Source organism: Pinus tabuliformis, chromosome 8, assembly GCF_031772625.1.
Source record: "Pinus tabuliformis cultivar Carrire ecotype Pingquan chromosome 8, CPIR1, whole genome shotgun sequence".
Taxonomy (NCBI): Eukaryota; Viridiplantae; Streptophyta; class Pinopsida; order Pinales; family Pinaceae; genus Pinus; species Pinus tabuliformis.
Window position 1 is genome coordinate 325,044,934 of NC_142294.1, and position 11,043 is coordinate 325,055,976.

Below are 11,043 nucleotides of genomic sequence, written 5' to 3' on the forward strand. Positions count from 1 at the left end.
TAAGGTCATTTGACTATGCAGGAGGAGACTCTCAATCAAGCACGAGACAAGAAATTAGAAATTTCTCGTGGCTGATTTTGGATATTTCTATTTTCATTATGTGATTATTCATGAATAAATGTGATGTAAATTTAGATACTTATAGTTTATGCATTGACAATTGACAATTTTATCATAATTTAATAAATTAGAATGTATCGTATATGCTTTATGATTGCACATATTTCTTAAATGTCCTAATATATATATATATATATATATATATATATTTGCGTTTCCCCGTTTCCAAAATTTGGGGAGGTCGCGTTTCGTATCCTTCCCGTTTCGGAAACTCGTACCCGTTTCCCCGTTTCGTGCAACCTTGATATATATATATATATATATTAGGACATTTAAGAAATATGTGCAATCAGAAAAGCATATATGAGACATTCTAATTTATTACATTATGATAAAATTGTCAATTGTCAATGCATAAACTATAAGTCTCTAAATTTACATCGCATTTACTCATGAATGATCACGTAATGAAAATAGAAATATCCAAAATTAGCCATAAGAAATTTCTAATTTCTTGTCTCATGCTTGATTGGGAGTCTCCTCCTACATAGTCGAACGACCTTAGTGCTCTTGATTAAATACAAGTTTCAAACCCTAGTACCCTACATGCTCTTGTTTATTGGGAGTCTCCCCTGCATAGAGGGCTTGGTTCTCTTGATTAAATACAAGTTCCATAGTACATGATAAAATCCAATCGAAACATTGCAATCCCCCAATCCTGAAATCCTGAAAAATAGATAAGTCTGCTGGATTTTGAGTGAGATCTAAAATTCTACTTTCTCCATATGAAATCTAATGAGGGCGAAACCACTCTCCAACATCGTGAGTCATTTCATGGTAATGTTAAAAATTGAAGTAAAAGGATGAAAATGAAAAATAAAGGAGAGTATCACTTTTACTTTAAGAATTTTACATTACCATGAAGTTCATTTTAATAACCTAATTAAAAATTAGAAGACAAAATAATAAAAAAAAAAATTAAAAAAAGTCAAACTGCATGTGGGAATAGCGTCGTACGGCCCATAAATGCGTTTCCGGCCGTATTGGCCACGTTTCGACCTCGAGAAACATGCCAGTACGGCCGGAAATGTGTTTCTGAGTTTCGTTTCCATTTTCGTACAGAAATTCCTCCCCTGCGCACGTTTTTTGCAACTTAGGAGATCTCCAATACGCATAAAGGGTTTGGGCAGATTCTAAACAAATAAGGAGATATTAAAATAATTAATATTTTTAATGGTCCAAAAGACATGGATCAAGCCAGATTTAATCTTAGCCATTGATTAGGGACTTAATCTCGACTGTTGATCAGTCATTCTATTCTTTAGAGCGGGGTTTGCTAAGATAGTGATCCGAGAGCAGCTGAGGGGCATTGAGTACAGAGAGACAGAGAGGTAGAGATAGTGCCGAGAGAGCATTAGAGTAGCCAGAGAAAGGGACACAGGAGCAGCTAGTGCTCATGCAGGGCCTCGCAGAGGCAGCCAAGTGTCGTGCAGAGCACCAGAGAGGCCAGCGTAGCTGACGTAGGGCCAACGTTGGGCTGGGAGAGGCTGACGCAGTCCAGATTGGGCAGACGCTGGGGTTTCTGGGGCAGATTGGTGCTGAATAGCTGCCGGAAGGATTATCCAGGGTTTCAACCAGTAGATCTGTCAGAAACGGAGAGGTATTACTGCTAAGGAAATTCTTTGTTGTGTAGGGCCAATTTCAGCACCCAGATTGTACTGTGATATTGCTTAATAAAAAAACCCTCAGATAGCTGCACTGGTTTTTCCACATTGGGTTTTTCCGGGGACATTAGTCCAAAAATAATGGTGTCATATGGTGTGTTTGTTTCTGTTTCTTTCTAGTTGCCGATCTGTAATATGTTGAGCATGCACTAGTGTTTATTTTCAGTATTTACACTGTAAATAATTTGTTAAGGAAAATAACAAGTAGGTAGGAATAAATTAGATAAAGTGCATGGAGGGTTTCTAACTAAGTAAACTTAGAAACTTCAACAAATAATGGGCTTGATACTAGGTGAGGTTACAAGCCAACCTCATAACTAATGTGAAACATAAATTTAACCAACAAAAGAGGCTGAAATGCTGACATCATGCATGTGTAGGCCCTTGTAGGCCATGCATTGGGTTCCTCTAGTGCCAAGTTGTGTAGTGGGCTCCAAAAATCTGGATCTAGGGGTTGGTCTCTAAATCTCCATGCAAATCATCCAGTGGACCCCAATTTTGTGCTTTGGGCACAAAATGGGTCTCATGGGTCTCCTATGTTAGAAATCAAAAAGTCATTATGTTGATAATCACTTGTAATATCTTTGTGTTCTTTTTAACTTTCTTATGTTCTTCTTTTATCTTTGTTTCATCAAGTAATCATCAAAACAAAACATAAAGATCAATGACACCATATGTAGGCTCTTTGCCAGGGCTAAAACCCCCTATAGGGGAAAACCCAGTCAAACTCTTCCACTAGCAAATTCAAGTTGAGATAGACCAAGACCCTAGATCAAAATACCCTGCTCCTCCACCAAGTCAACCTTCCACTACGATTCAACAAACTTTAGTAGTCTCTTCTTGTCCAGCAGGTTCAGCCTAGCAACAACCCAGAATTTCGGGCCCCAACAAATCTAGAATTTCGACCCAACTATATTACTGCAACTTCAGCCCTTCCTGCAGCTTAGCAGTTTCACATGAGAGAGAGAGAGATAATTTCGACTTCTTGTGCTTGATAGAGACGTCCTCCTTCGCTAGCTCTTTCCACCACCTTCCTTGAATTTCACACTTTTTATTGCCCCCAACAACTACAGATCGAACTTGGTGAGTGAGTGCTCCAAATGAGGTCGAGTTGTTGCCTTTATATAGGAGATTTTGCCCCTCAATTAGGCCGACTTGTCTAGTTTGAGGTTGACTTGGTGGAGGAGGCCTAGTTGACTTATTTTACATTAAAATAATTTTTTTTCTTGACAAATGAAGCCTGAGAAGGGTCTTTTACATTATGACATGGATAAGGACACTTGACATAAACCCTAGAAGCCTACAATGGAGGCTTTGACTTAAAAACATTTACCCAAGCATGAAATCCATGCTTTAATAAGCCAATTTCTTTTAATAATAAAATTCCTTTTTCTTTCTTTTGATAAATACATTACATTGTGACTCAAATACAATTATGAAGATTGACACTAGTTACATTCTTCAACATCCTAGTGATAGAATAGGCGGGTTTTTCTCCAACGTTGATGGCTTAGAAGATGGTGATAGCCCTCACATGTCTGAAGGGGTGAGACAAACCTCATTTGGGCCTTAGATCAGTTGCGAAAACCTGTATATACTAATAAGCCAACTGGGGGCATGCTAGTCCAAGTGCATCATATCATATCAATGGCCTTAGGAACCAGGGTGATGGCCATAATGATAAGGGGTAGAGCTCACGCGTGGCTTTTTCTCACGTGCTATTATTATTTTCTCGACCATCTTTTTCTCACGTGCTATTATTATTTTCATTTTTTTTCTTTTGTTTCTTGCTTGTGACCATGATATGATTAACTTTCTTTTAGCTGCATCAACCTTTGGGGTGATGCTTGTAGGCTCGACCCAGATATGTAGACAAGGGGAAGGGTGTGCTAGTGACTTGTGGACCCAATGGTCATGTGGACCCAAAAAAAGGAAATAGTGAATAGGGCTTGTAATGTGTGGAGGGAAGTGATAAATATGGTATGGGAAAACGGGACCATGCTACCAAAATTGGGGTTTTCCAACTAGTGCCCTTCCTAAAGAAATAGGCCGATAGGAGCGGTCCCATGGGACTAGGATTGAACATCAACCCCCCCCCCCATTTAAGGTGAGGGAACAAAACCACAATCAAAGACCTTCCTTCTTCCAAGTCACCCAAGAATCCATGCCAAAATGCCCAAATGAAAAACAAGCAAAAACATCCGATTGCACAATGGAAAACATAACTTTTGGTTCAGATTTTCCACCTTCTAACATGTGCTCTTGAAAAATGGGCAAGGAAACACACAACTTATGCAGGTGGTGGAGCTAAAGTGGCACATCGCATTATCTACAAAGTGGTTGTCAGGGGTTATTGGTTGTTGGCTGGAAGAAGATGAATAAGAAAAAAATTCTCCTAGCAGTACCCACCTTTGGTGGGTAACAAAACTGCCTTTATGCTTTCACTTTGTATCTCATATTATTTAACTTGGAGGACCCTTTGACCTATTTATGATCATTTTTTCGACATCAGTAAACTTATTTTATTTTTTCTTATTTGCTAGCAACCATTTTTATTTCTTTCAAACCTATCTTGTGTTCTATTTATTGTAGTCTCTCCATAAATGTCTTATTTCATGATAATTGGCACACCTAAATGAAATGTTCCAGTTATGAAGGTTTTGAGTAAACTTCCATGGGATGATGACATTTTCACCCATATAGGATCCACATACATTGAGTAAACTTCCATGGGATGATGACATTTTCACCCATATAGGATGCACATACATTGTTTCCTTTTGGGGATCAAACTTTGATTTCCACTTCTTAAGTTCGAGTAAGGATAGTTCCTAATACCACCTTTTGCTTCAAAATTTTTTTGCACATGCCCTAGAATGAAACTCAAATGCAAACCAAATTTGAATGAGAAAATTAAACATTGTAGTATACCATAATATTTTGTTCCAAGTTCTTTCTATCGATGCATGCAATGTTCCTTTCAAAACTTGTTTCGCCATGAATTGCGCTTTTAGGGACCTTTCCATTTAGGAAGTGATTTTTTCCATTCCTAGGTCCTTCCCTAATACTAGTCTCACCTTTTCTTTTTTGGCTTTAATGCATTTCTTCTTACGTTCAGAAAACCTAAATTTTCCCAATTTTCCTTTTTCTTGTTCTCTTCCTCTATACCACTTGATAACAGGGCCAAAACTTATGTTTTGAAACTTCACCGAACAGAAGACTTTTTGGAATGTTCCCTTCCCCCCTACTAATGGTAGTAATGAGGTCCATTCCTCAAACCTGCTAGCGTTGATGTTTGCCTTGACATTTTGTCCTTTTACTTCTGCGGACTGAAAGGAGAGAATCTCTTGCCATTCTTTGATATATTTTGATGTATTCCTCCCCTTCTGTGGTAATTAGTGGATGGATCCTGTTGCCTCAAAATCTAGCTGGTCTTGTGAGGGTAGCTCATAGGACATGAACTAGACTAAGCAACAACAATATGAGGTGTGACTGACTGTCACCACTACCTCTTGCTCTTTATTGGGATTCCTCCACAAGGGAGGCTTCCCTATATTAGGTGACCTAAAGATATGTCTAGTCCTAGGAGAAAAGGTGACAAGATAGGCTAAGGAAGGATGCCCTACTTAGGAACAAGGCTCAACTAACACAATTAGGGCAATGCACATCCTTCAGAAGGCCTAGTTAGGGCACAATGTGACCTAGGGTTAGTGAATAAACAAGGTTAACAACACTATCTAGGATCACAAGGTCGAGAAAAAGCTTACAATAAGTGGATACTCTCAATTTATGGCACAGGAAGCCTTCAATAAGCCTCAAGTTGAAGCTTAGGGCAAACTAAGGTTTTTCTAGGGCACAATTTACCTAGGGCAAAGGACGTTAGCCCTAAAATGAAGAAATTAGCCACAAGAAAAGGTTAATTTTGAGGAAAATACCCCACAACCAAGTGTTGAATCCCTCCACAAGGCAACATGGTCAACCCTAGTTGAAATTGATGCCCTAACCCTAGCTAGCGGAAGAAAAGTATAATTGAATGTGAGTTTTCAAGGTGAACAACAATGTGACCAAGGCTAGTGCCTTGACCCGAGTGAACAATAATTAACTCTCTTATTTTAGCCTATTGAAGCCCCTAAAATGAAGTTTGACAACAAACGACCTTGGGTTACAAGCCAACCCATTAGCTAACAACAAAACAGGCCAAATTAGCACAGACATGTGAGTCGTAGCCTCTTAAATTGCTGACGTCATGCCCAATTAGGGCTTAGAATTCCATGCCATAATGTGATGAGGTGTCCAAATGTGTATAGATGCTTGTATAATTCAAAATTTGAGGGTTGGCGCTTAAATCTGTTGGAAAATGTAACTAGGTTTAGTCTTCATTATTGTACTTGAGTCAAACCCCTAAAATGAAGTTTGACAACAAATGTCCTTGGGTTACAAGCCAACCCATTAGCTAACAACAAAACAGGCCAAATTAGCCTAGACATGTGAGTCGTAGCCTCTTAAATTGCTGACGTCACGCCCAATTAGGGCTTAGAATTCCATTGCATAGTGTGATGAGGTGTCCAAATGTGTGTAGATGCTTGTATAATTCAAAATTTGAGGGTTGGCCCTTAAATCTGTTGGAAAATGTAACTAGGTTTGGTCTTAATTATTGTACTTGAGTCAAATGTAAAATATTTGTGAAAAGAAAGTGAAAAGATTTTTTATTATTATATTGAATTGACTTATTAAAGCGCGGGTTTCATGCTTGGGTCAATTATTAGGTCAAGCCTCCATTGTAGGCTTTAGGTGGGTAAAGGCATTTATTCTTTGGTCAAAGAATCCTCCATCAAGTCATCAAGTCATTTACTTGGCCTCTTCATCAAAGTCTTTAAGTCAGCCTCAAATAATTTATCTTCAAGTCAATGTACTCATGTCAACCTCATACGGTGACACAACTAATCATGAAGTCATGTCTCCTTATTTTCTAGGAGAAACCACCATATATACCATGCTAAAGTAATCCGCGTTACAACATAGAAGCTCACTTTCTATAATGAACAAAAGTTCGGATTATAGTGAGTTAATTTTGGTGCTCTAACAAAGAGGATCAAGTTTGGATATGACATCTTTAAGTCAATGTACTCATGTCGGCCTCATATAGTGACACAACTAATCATGTAGTCATGTCGGCTTATTTTCTAGGAGAAACCAATATATATACCAAGCTAAAGTAATCTGTGTTACAACATAGAAGCTCACATTCTATAATTGTTAAAATTGGCAACTAGGGCCAAACTCCACGTGGGCCATCTTATTTATGGCAGCTGATATTTTTCTTCGATCCCTCTCATCGAGAGGTGTAGGATTGATCTAAAGATTGTTCGATTCCGATAAATATTCATGGAGATATGAATTAATTTGTGTTATGGGACAATTCGTCAATGTCGGCCAGCAACTAAATAACACCCACATGTGCTCAATGTTTTAGTATAAAAGGAGGTGACTTGATTGTCATTTCTACACACACTTCACTCTTGATTTCTCTCCACTTGTCCTGGGTTTTAGTGGTAGAGAAATCTAAGAGAGGAAGCCCTAAATGCAGAAGTTAAGAAGCAATAGACGCAGTCAAGAAGGAGGGTTACTCGCTGCCCCAAATGTTGGTCTCTGCAAGCCCTAGACGCAGTAAGGAAGCGGCCCTAGCATGAAGTTCAAAACGCAATCCCAGATGATCTACACATGACCTAGAAGAGATGCCCTAGCTCCTAACGTAGTTATGGAGTAAGGCATAAGTGTTGTCCACAAGGGGTCATGACAAGAAGGGTTAGGTGCCCTAGGTAATGAGGGAAATTCAGCAATTCCTTATGCTGTCCTAACACTAAAGCCTAGTTGCAATTAAGAAGGCAAAGGAGATTATAGCACTGCATGATGTGGAGGAGAACAAGAGGCAACTACAACGAGGAAGAGAGGGCAACATGGAGCCTTCTAAGGGTTGGATGCCATTGCAAGAAGGCTGAGTATGTTCAGGGCTAAACGCAGGTCATAAACAAGTAAGTTGGGCAACATACGAGGTAAGAAGTTTTGTTTTGGTGAAGGCTATAGGTGACAACGAGGGTTGTGGTAGGCCACAGGCCTAACCACCTCAAAACAGGGACAACATGAAAGGATTTAGGGTTTTACAGTGCTCAGAACAACATCTCGAATGGAGAGAAGCCTTACTAGCCTAGGCGCAGAAATTAAGCGCTGATTTGAGTGTGATGTGTGTGCCATAAAGCTACAACTAGGCTGTGTGGTAGGCTGCAGGCCGTACCATCACAACAAGGGATAACATGGAGACTAAGGGATGCCTAATTGATTGTTTGAGGGCTGTGGCAGCAACCTGAAGTGCTCTAACCAGTCTATATCACAACAACAGCAATAACATCGTACATTGGGACAGCAACAAGGTACAACGTGCCACATGGGACAACAACAAGCATAATTAGGACAATAGTGCTAGCAGCGCAGTGATGGCAAAATTGGGATAGCAAGCTGTGATGGGACAACATCAAAACAATGGGACAACAAGCAAACATGGAATGGAAATGTCACTAATAGTGGGGCAACAATATGCCACTTGGGACAACAGTGGCTAGCATGGTGCAACAATGGCACATGGGACAACAGTGGCAACATAAGGTGTAGCAGTATGATGTGTGCAGCATGGTTGAGGTTTAGCGTAGTGACGATAGGTGCAACAAGGCGATGGAGTCACCTTGGAGAATCAATTAAAGCAGCATGTCTTCAACTGAGTTTAGCTACCTCATGTATCATCTTCTTAGAGATGATCTATGCTTTTATTTAGATAAGTCAAAGTGTTGACTTTTGTTGTATATGTACTCTCTCTCTCTCTCTACTGAACTATTGAAGAATATATAAGAAGAATTGATTAAGGGTTTCCCCACATTGGGGTTTGTCCCTAGCTAGTGCCACATCTTGTGTCCTCTTGTCTTGGCTTGTCTTTTGCGATCTATGTTTATGTTCTATCTACAATTTACTATAATACTAATGTGATTGCTAATCTGAAAAAGATATTGAGTTAACTATGAAAGTTGAAATAAATTGCTCTAAGCATCGAACATACCTAAATTAACATGGTATCAGAGGTGAGGTGAAGGCAAAGCCCAAGCAAGAGTGAAAGAGCAATCACTGAAGACAGTGGGGAAATGACAAAAGGATCAACTCGTCCCTCTTCAAATTCACCAAGGGTGAAGTCGAAGTAGAGAATATTATCAGAATGGTGCAGCGAAAGCTTCTGATGGCTTACCTAAATATCACTTCAATGGGAAGTCCGGATCTAAGGGTAGAAGGAAAGGCAGATGCTTTTTTTTTTTTTTTTAAAAAGTCGGTTGCTATATATTGATTAAAAAAAGTGATAAGGCATAAAGCCGTACAAAATTGCTTCAAGAGCATTGCATGTCCAAGGATAGAGCATGAGTTTCCTATCCCTGAGGTGATTTCTGAAAATTCTAACTACTAAAGAGCTAATACTACTATAGATCCGGACGAACTGATGACACAAAAATTTGCATTTGCAATACATAATTAGTCAATGGAAATATGACTGATATTTCTCGCTGTAGAGTCCTCGGGGTGCTGCTCTTCTTCCATTGGCTTCGCGCTTGAAGATGTTGATTTCTCCTTCTGCTTTGTTTCCAAAATTTCCCTTAGAATTACCAGCGACTCCTCGGCATGGATGCATCTGTTGTTGAGCCCGTTGAACTGCTCCTGTAGTGAGTGAACCCTGTGGAGAAACAAGTTCATTTCTGTACGGTATTTAGCGTGGAGATTTCTGAACTGCTCCTCGAAATTTGCTTCCACACTTCGAATCTGCTCAGCATGCCTAGCTTCCATATGTCGCACTTGATCTTCCAGAATGCGTTGTTGAGTTCTGACCTCATCGAATTCAGCTTGGAGGTCGCGGCAGTGAAAACATTGCTCAGAGCGAGCCATTGCAAAAGGGGGATAGGTTCTAGGAGGAACAGATTCACAAGGATGGACTGTTGATTCCTTCTGACTGCAAGAGGATAAGGGCCGGGTAATAGTGCGCAGTTTATTGGCAGAAAAAGAACAGAGAATCGATCCCGCCGCCTTCACTTTCAAAGAGAGGTAGATAGGAAAAATATGAGAGATAGCGCGCAGAACTGAAAGATAATTTCTTGAAGATATGGGAGATGAGCGCGGGTTCTTGGCAGAAGAAAGACAGAGGGGCGAGCCCACCGATCTGATTTTCAGAGAGAGGTGAATAGGAAGAATCTGAAATCTTGAAAATAGGGGATAAGAGCCGGAAAGATGCGAGCTGAGAGAGCAAAATGAGAGGCAGGGGGACGGCCAGCAAGGTAGATGAGAGTGAAGAAGGGGATCTGGATCTCTAGGTTTCCCTTCAAAACTTTCCCTGAAAAAGACCGAAGGATTGATTAGAGAAAAGTTATGCAAAGGATAGAGAGCCGATACCAGAACAAACGGTCTCCGTCGTGGCTGATCCTGAGCGCTTTCTCCACTTTCACGGGGCTGCTCTTGGTCGCAGTGTTGATAGACAATAAAGTGCCTTCCTAGACTCGAATTTATGGATCGGGTCCAGCTGCAGCAACCTGGATTCTTATCAGAGATCCGATCCTCTGTGATAATTAGATATTTTCCTATATCTTTAGGACGATTGTCTGCGGTAGCAGAATCATTCCTCCGTCCTTCACTATAATTATGAAATTTCCTTGGGATGTCAGCTGATCTGAGGGCCGTATTCTGAATGTGATTGCTTGAGATTTTCGAAATTTGCCCAAAGGCTGTTTTTGCCATTCCCTTCACGCGCTTGCTGAATTTGCGTGCTTGGGTTTTTCCCGAGTCATCCTGGTTCATGGCAGAGGTTGGAAGAAGGCTCGTTGACTGTGCCTCAGTGTTCCTTCCTGTTGTCCAACTGCTTTATTAGCATGTTTATCCGCTTCCCCATTGTATGTGCGAAGGATATGGCAGAATCGGATTTTTTCAAAGTGATTGGTGAGGAGGCTGATGCGTTGAAGATGCTGTTGAAGACTACTGTTTGAGGATATCCTGTAATGGTTCATGTAGCCAATGATTATAGAGGAGTCCCCTAGAACAAGTGCATTTTTGATTCCCCTATTTTTTAGTTGCAGCAGTCCTTGATACAGAGCAAGAGCCTCGGCGTTATTATTTGTTTTTTCCCCTAAACTCCATTCGTAGCTGCATATTTCTTCTCCTGATTCGCCTAAAATAATACCTC